Source organism: Dreissena polymorpha, chromosome 2 (assembly GCF_020536995.1).
Source record: "Dreissena polymorpha isolate Duluth1 chromosome 2, UMN_Dpol_1.0, whole genome shotgun sequence".
In the NCBI taxonomy this organism is placed as follows: Eukaryota; Metazoa; Mollusca; class Bivalvia; order Myida; family Dreissenidae; genus Dreissena; species Dreissena polymorpha.
The window spans coordinates 10,180,163-10,189,579 of record NC_068356.1 but is presented as its reverse complement, the minus strand read 5'-3'; the positions used below and the strand labels follow the sequence as shown (position 1 = coordinate 10,189,579).

General features: G+C 31.9%; 1 long non-coding RNA gene across 1 annotated transcript; it reads right to left on the bottom strand.

Annotated features, from left to right (window-relative positions):
• Window positions 1-549: 549 nt before the first annotated feature.
• LOC127869556 (uncharacterized) lies at window positions 550-5,259 on the bottom strand. Its single transcript, XR_008044686.1, has 3 exons — window positions 5,231-5,259; window positions 1,198-1,311; window positions 550-749 (listed from the first exon to the last, which is right to left on the bottom strand). It is a non-coding gene; the product is annotated as an uncharacterized LOC127869556 (long non-coding RNA).
• Window positions 5,260-9,417: the final 4,158 nt, after the last annotated feature.

Here is a 9,417-nt window from a genome sequence, read left to right as displayed (position 1 = left end):
TGTGCTATCTTGTAGGGGAATTTGTAAAATATTTGCATCGATGGCATTGTGTTGACCTGTCGTGTTATCGTTTTCAGTAACTTGATTATTGACTACTGAAATATTAATTAGACAAATGTAATTTCATCAATTGATTAATATGTATCGCATGCAATACTGTACACAAAATTATGACAAAAATATGGCAATCGAGTATTATGGGATATAATTGACCAAACTCGGAAGGACAACGTGTTCGCGTCTGTTTATGCACATGTTAATATTATGTACCTCTTAATCCCGTTTTCAATTTCCAATATGTACATATGGAGGCGCATACAGCAATTAAAACTGCTGATCCCGCTGCTGTAAAGATCACTATCAATTCTCGGTTCGATAATGCTGTAAAAAGCACAAATTTCTGACATTGATGACTTTCTTAAAATAAGTGGAACCTATTAACAATTTATTTTTGCTTGAAGTTTCATTTATAAAGTTTAAAGCAGGAAAACGATTTGTAAACATATGTTTACCTCATTCTTGTAATTACAGTAAAAATTTGAAATCTCTGGCTCCTCTCTTGGCGTAGAGATAGTAGAGATAGTGTTGCTTACATGTGATTGTGATGAAAAGTACGCTGATTCTTGCAAGGTATAGTTTTCTATGAAGGATGAAATAGCAGTTATTAAAATGTAAAACAAAGAAAAATACTTTTATCGCGAATAGTCTACTCTTACCAATTTGGTCCATGACGCCAGGCAGTTCATTACCTATAGACAAATGAGTAATCGGTAAGATTAAGTAATACTTAAAAGCCCATAAACACTAAAAATCAAATAATATTTCGTGCAATGTTTAAAAATAATGTAGTTAACATAACAAATCAGTGTTCCTTATAGCAATGACCAAAATTTCAACGTTAGATGTGGTCTGGTAACATAGATTCAATGCGATACAAAATGGTCGTTTTATTTTTTTGTGTGTGATATCCAAACATTTACGAGCGAATGCGAAATTGGTTTCGGGCAGCGTCGAAAGCTTTACAAGCTGGGCAATATCCATCGAGTTTTAAAATGACATGATACAATATGTTACATTTTATTAATTAAATACTGGCAAACATATTTTTTTCGCTCTACTTGTTTTTAGTTATTGCCAACTTTGTTTCTTGAGAAATAATAAACACAATTGCTAATCACAATAAGGTACTGTACTAACCGTTTAAATCGGTGACAGACGTGTTACTGGCCACGAAATATTCTGTCACGGAAGAGGTATAGGTGTAATCTATTGCAGTGGAACCTTCCCTTATTTCAGTAATGCGACTCTCTGCTACGAAATAAACGCACTTTTACAATGATATGTTTGCAGTGATGTCTTCATGTACGACGTTTATCCATTTATTTTTATTTTTAAGATCACAGAATCAAATGTTATTCACATTCACGTGTATATGTAATTGTATTTTCAATCTTATCTTTTAACCGGAAATGCGTGTTGTTGGCATTTTGTTTTATTTAATTCTAAGATTTTCGCATATATGGTAAGACGATTTTTGTAATCAGAAACACACGTTCACATACTTGTCAAGTCACATGAGTGTAAAGACTGCTTTTCAAGACACCTAGTTAACGTGTGTACAGTTTCTTTTAATCAACGTCATTACTCTGTATGCCTTAGTTTATTGACACATATACAATATAAAAACACTCATAACATACACCATATAAAATGATGCGGTTTATAACGTCTTCTAGACGATTTCAATTAAGATTTTTTATTCAAATTTTCGGTCTGAATGGAATATGAAATGAGCTAATCTAAGGTAAATAAATTGTTTATACAAATAACGGATTGTCATTCCAAGAATGGCGGCGTTAACGTTGTACGTTTAATTATCCTCTATATGGTGTAAAATTTATATTTTAACACGAACAAACAAATGGTAATTTTCAGGACATTAATTATTAAGAATATTTAACGAGTTACATTCTTAAATAGATACCTCACAAGTATCGACACAATTTATTACACTGGATGTGTAATTCTAGTGAAACTAGTTTCAGTAATTTAAGATTGGTATTTAGGATCTAGTTAGTAGGAACTTATTTACGTAGTGACTCAATTGGCTACGAACATCGATATTGATGATCCAATAACGTTTTAAAGAAAAAACACATATTCAAAATATGTTCTGATGAGCGATTTTGATTTCGAGAATAATTCGTAGGTCTTCGAAATTTAGGTTGGTACGGTTTGCATGAACAAAACGCATATATAACACCACATACGGTTGTGAATGAAAACGTAATAACAATTTTATTTTATTTTTAAAGAATGCGCAAAAAAGTGTATAGAGTTAGAGAAAACGTTTTTATAAGTCGTTCAAGCATGGGTTTTTCTTTGGTTTGAGTTTTTCTTCTCAGCTTCACACGATAGTGACATTAAAGCAGATGTCCCTCGCCTTATTTTCAACTTGTCGAGTAACATGTATGTGGGAATTTAACAAGAGCTAGTAACGTCCGGTTAAACAACTAACCTTGTCTTCCAGATAGGTATATGTTAATTTGACATCAGCCATTCGCGTGATATATCATAGAAAACAAATGTTGCAAACATGACATGCTGTAATGCGTATTAATCTTTTTTTAAGTACGCATTTTAAAACAGCTTACACACGCATCGATCTCAAAAGTTTTGCTTACTACGCTTACATCTAAAAGTACTACAACACGAAGATTTATCCGCCCGCCGGTAAAATGAACCGCTGACTGTTATATGTGCCGTGTGACACCTCATATTCACGTCGCTCGAATATGCGGTTATTGCCATCGTATAGACGGGACTCCATCTTTGCACTAACATGCACTTAGAAAAAGTATTTAATACATACACTCTAGCGATCGTGTATCATTTTATAACCGCATCAGTTTAGGAGAAGAAGAATATCGCAATCGAACTCACATTCTTTACATATTTCGTCCGTCCGCTTGTCATTTAATTGAAACACATCAGGAAAACTAAACATATTTAAATGCAAAAGAGGAAATTGCATTTTTTCCTAGGGATTATTTTCTTTCTATTAGAAATTTCTGGCTGGGTGTCAAAAAACTTGCCATTAAATTCTATTTGAGAAACATACTTTCAGCGTATTGAACAAATATTTCATCGATAATCTGTTTTTCGATGATTATGTCGATACGAAGCGCACAGGGTCAACTGTTTTTTTTCTATAACTCTTTGTTTCCTATGAGATATGTATGTTCTGATTTTGTTTGAGCTTTACATCGCTTTACAAACTTAAAGTGCCCTTTGTGTAAAAATCTTCGCAACAATGGGTTCTCTTTGTTCATAGAAATTTGTTTCAGTCTTAGGTTTAAAACTTTGCTAAGACTAACAAAATTGACCTATCACAATATTTATCGGAAAAGAATAATGCCTCAGTAATAATAACATGGGTTATACATCATCAAACTAGCTGATCCAGCTCTGTTACTATTATTTATCTAGTTTTATAATAAAAACATATCAATAGGACGAATTTCTGACGTTGTATCAAGATTAGTTTAAGGGTCTCAATAGATGTCCGATAACTTTATATTATGTTGATCAAGATAATCATAATGACTCAAATAATCAGATATTGGACTGGAATACACACACCACTAAGAATATTTCTTCTCAATATTATTATCAACATATTTAAGCACGCTTTATGGGTGATTCGCATTACTTTTTATTTCTTTACATTGTATTTGTAAACACAGACTTCAGTAGACCCATTACAGAGGGGGTAATCACGTGATATTCAAGATGGCGACGTCCATGCCGAGACACCTGTTTTTCGCCGCTTTATACCCTTTATTACTTTTGTTTAATTTTAAAAGACACTTACTTTCCAGCCATATCAGTAAACATGTGATTAGCGTTTATTTCGTATTAAAATTCGCTTTGTATCTCGACTTTACAACACGCAAATTTTATTGGTGGAGCTTTAATTAGGTCATTCCGCTAAGAAATTTCGCAGCGAGTCAAGTCGAGATTTAGAGCGAATATCAGCACTAGTAAATGCCTTGTTGATATGGCTAGAAAGTGAGCGGCATTTAAACGATACATACAAGTAATAAAGGGTATAAAACGGCGAAAAATACCTGCCTCGGCATGAACGTCGCCATCTTGACTATCACGTGATTACACCCTCTGCATTAGAGGTAACCCAAAGTTCATTTTGACAACAATTCTGCCAGAGTAATATTTTCAGTTTAAAATCTGCTTCCTATTGAACATAAACCATGCGTTGTGAATACATTTGGTTTTGATTAGATCAAAGTTGAACATAACCTAAATGTAGAGACGTTCATTTTGCAAAGCAAATTGTAAGTACTACATGAATTGGGTAACTTGCATAACAATTAACCAAAATAAATAAGACAGGTCTGTCAACAAAGCAATGATTCATGTTGGTAGATGTGTTTCGAGTTTTCGATTAGACGAAAACGCCCTTTCTATGCTGTCGATGCGGTAATGTTTACACCTATAGGAAACACATTAAAAAGGCATCAAATCGCAAATAATAAACACGTTTAGTATATACCTTTGCTTATCATTAAATAAGATTTCGTCGTTTGATCCACGTCTTAACAAGATATTCCACCGTCGATAAATCCCAATATTAATTAAATTAAACGAGGTGTAGGTATACATTTCTACAAAGCAGTATGCATGGCAGACGTAAAGAAACTTGTTATATAGCTATTATAACAGATACACGACGAAAATAATAAGTCCCGCATGTTTACCATGTTGATAATTACATTCGAAATGCTATTTGAGGTTTTCTATAAAAACAAAACAGTAGCATAATCGTTGAAAAACTATGTCGATGTATCATAAATCTGTTTTTCTTGTCGATATGATAAGACTAACATGTCTTAGGTAGATTGTGGTCTGTTTTATTTCATTTGTTCATATGTTTATAAACCGGGACATATTTAAAAAAAATATCAAGTATAGTATGATGATAGGGACAAGTGTGCACGACTTTAAGGAAAATATGTGAATTTACAATTACACCGCCCACATCGTTTTATGATCAAACGGCGATCTCAAATGCTTTTCACGTTTTTTTATGGATAAACTATAATACAACCATTCCAAAAAATAAGGCAAGAACTGATCATAACATGAAATCTTGTGACGACCCATGCAAACAATATATGAAATGAAAATGATTTAACAATTTTAGACCTACCATCAATTGTAGAAGTTATATAATTTGTGTTTCTGCGACGACATTTATACCCATTGAATGTTCGATCGGCCACTCTTGTATTGCTTGAGTGCTGATAACTGGAAAATCGATAAAATGTGTATTCTTTATTGTTTTAAATTGATAAAGTTCTCTACATAGTGTTTATTTTGATAATGTATGAAAGCATAGTATGCACACACATTCATGTCGTTTAGGTTATATTTTAAAATTTATTAATTCTTATTAAATTAATTACCTGTTTTTAATTATCAATTTTCTTACAAAAACAACAATAAAATAAACAATTACCGTTAAATAACGCGTCTTCTTGATCGCTATAAATAGCTATTGCGTCCTTGAATAACAAACATCTCCATTTTTCCCCTGCAGTGACCTTGAAGAATCAGAAATATTGCACAGAACATGACTTTTCCTAAACAAGTACACGCAATTTGTACCGATTGCTTATCAGACGTTGCTTTGCACTTCCAGAAGTTTCCTCAACCCTTACTCTGAGGGTTGTATTTTTACCATGCATTTGATAAATATTTACTAATCCGTCTGATGGACCCATTATACACGCAAGATATTTGTACTGTTCTCAACGACAAAACGTTGACTGAAATATCTGGTGGCTCTGCCACTGAAATTATAATACCAGAATACCATTGCTAAGATTTGTTTAACAACAAGTGTTAACAATTACGTAATAAATATAATAATATTAATACTTTTAATAATAATAATTCTAATAATAATACTAATACAAATGCTTCTAGTTATAACTAATAATAGCATTAATAATAATGATCAATACTACTACTAATAATAATGATCAATACTACTAATAATAATAATGATCAATAATAATTATAATAATAATAATAATAATAATAATAATAATAATTATAATAATAATGACTTATACTTACTACTAACACAACTACTTATTACTTAGAATAATAATTATCATCATAATCATCACAATCTTTACATCTTTATCATAATAATTATGATTCCACGTTATACGAATGCCTTTATAAATCCACACGAATACACCTACTAATGGACACAGACAAAAAGCCACCATCGTGAGCTAGAGTAACTTGTCTCTTCACACTCGCATGCATGACTGATGGACGACAGGAAAGTAGCGCGCATTTAATTGTTAAGGGATCTTTTCACGCTTGGTAAATTGACAAAATTGAAAAAAAATTGTTTCAGATTCGTAAGTTTTCGTTTTAGTTATGATATTTGTGAGGAAACAGTAATAACTGAACATTAACCATGCTCTAAATATAGCCATTATTATGCATCTTTGACGATTTTAAAACCTAAAAATTATAAAGCGTTGCAACGCGAAACGATTGAAATAATTTGGAGAGTTCTGTTTTTGTCGTTAAATTTTGTGAACTACTACGAAGATTGCTTATATGAGGTATAAATACGTCAAGAATGTGTTCTCGGCGGAATGCTCAGTGGCTAAAGCGTTTTTTACTTCAGGACTCTGGCAGGACTCCAGGGGTCACTGGTTCGAAACCTGCTCCGGGCAATGTTCTTTTCCTTTTTCTAATTTTTTTCTGATTTTTTTACTGGAGCTTTTACGATCCAATGCTTACAATTATCAATATAAAGCATTTTAATGAATAAGTTAAACAAATGCAAAATCTGTGAAAAGGCACCTTTAACAATACTAGCTGAAAATGCGGAAGCTGATTCAATAGTTATGTCTGCAACAGCAAATTTTTTTTCGCATGTCACGTACTTTGGACATGTTGACAGTTATTTCCAATTATAATACAAAGACAAGAAATTATTAATATCCCTCACCTCCCTTGAATTGAAATGTATAATTTTGTCAAAAATAATCCGTGTTTTTATCTGAAATCATATCGCGTATGCCGTGTTGTTAACTATGTTAAGTTTGTTAAACGAAATTAAGTCTTGACATACATATAATCACCATATTGGAAACGCTGCCATATTTTTATAATGCTTATACTAGTTCTAATACAGAGAACTCAAGCGAGGTTCGAATGAGTTGTTAACGCATTGAGACGACGAACTAACACTTAGGACAATTTTAAATACACTGTTTTCAAGTACTCGAAACATTCCTTTAATATGAATATGTACCCACAAATTTATGAAAATCGCTCAGTTGCTTTTCATTGTAGCTTTGTTTTCAAGAACACTTACAAATATTTACGAAAAATCTATTCATCCAGGATTTTCTGTTGGGGTGAGGCGTGGGGCGTTACTTTGATCACTTAAATCATAGTTTCAAGCTTCTGATATTGTAGTTTCGATTTCGGAGGCATGCTTATACAGAGGAAGACTACTACTTTAAAGTAAGGTCATTTGCAACGGGGTTAACAAATTGAATCATTTCCTTTTTGTCAGAAATTCCATATATATTTAGCAGCGTATTAAGCATATTCGCATAATTTAATAAATAAAACTAAACATGCAACCTATTTAGCATTTTAAATAAATAGGATACAATACACAAGCTACACATGTATGTATGCATATTTTGCCAGCCTATCTTTCATGTTTAGCGTATAAAGCATGTTAGATAATAAGGTGAAATAAATAGCCTTATTACAATAATCAGTAAAATGTAAGCATTTAATCTAATTAACAGACTATTGAACATATTATCCACCGTTTTTTAAATAGAACGGAACGTACAGCCTATTTGGAATATGTAGACTATTTATGAGCATATTTAGCTTAATATTTATGTTATGAAATATGATGAAATCGACAACTTATTTAGCATATTTATCCTATTTAGAGCCTATTAACCTATTGTTTATTAAGCGTATAAGCATATTTGACATTGTTTTATGGATGAAAAACTGGCCTATACGCATACTTAGCCTATAATGAAACGTATTTATCTTATTTATTTTTTTTTAGTAAATAGGAATTACGAGCACAACATTGACGATTTAGATATGGAGGGGGAATCTGGCCAGAAATGATTTCAAAAAAACGAAATATGTTAAAACCCAAACATTATAGCTTGAGAAACAAATTTGTAAGTTTGCATGATGATTTGGTCAACACTATTACTTCTAGCCATGATCAACTACCTTGTCATTAGTGCCAATATTTCAGACTGAAGACATTACTTAAGAAATGTTTTAAAATATAGGAAACAAAACTGCTAAAACATTATAAGGGCAGAAATGTGTTAATAATCCTTTAGTTGCGGCAATGGCCAATAAACAAGAAAGGGGAAAAAACGTGCAGCACAGCAATAAACTACGTAAAACTTAATGAAGAACTGCTTTAGAACGGTCGGGCAACAAATTGTGGTGTAATACTGCTTTGAAGATGCTTTTCTGAAGTTACTTAAATTATTTATACAATAACATAACCAATATTAAATGTGTACTACATATATATATTTTTAGCTAGAAACAAGGGTCATGCCCTATACTATACATTTAAATACTGGCTCTTCGTAATGAGTTTAACTTAGTTTTGCAAACAAATACTCAATAACAATCCATGCATATCCTTCGTTATTTAATTAAACTTAAAAACATTAAAGAGAATACTGAAAAACAACCGCACTTGCAATTGATGTTAATATTGGCTCTTTGTAAAGTTTATTGAACTTACTTGATTACAAACATTCAATATTACAAAAACTGTCCAATAGTTATTTAGTTGAATTGCACTTAAAAGGTAAAAAAAACAGCACAGCCCAAATATGGATTCATATTAACTTATTAAACAAAAGAGCTTTATACATTTTTGTTGTTTTAAAATGGAAGTATAACTTACAGATAAGAGAAGTCTGGCTCTTGAATACCCTTTAGCTACTTGATCTCACGTCTATAGTCTATATTTCTAATGGGACCTTACTTCTATCGTTTGACTTTTTAATTCCAACATTTATTAGTTCGTTATATCTTACTTCTGGGAGGATGCTTTAATGTAACTGTTGAAATACACATTTCTACAAAATTTTCTTAACATAGTTTTTGTAATGCAGCAATCTGACAGCTAAAAACAGTCTAAGAAACTGATGGTGATGTAAACAAAAATAAAACAAACTGACTCAAAGAGGAGTATCGATTTTACATGATCAGGGTGATGTAATTCCTGAATGGAAATTACCCATAAACCTAACCCAGTATCATATTATCCAGTACAACAATACAATATTT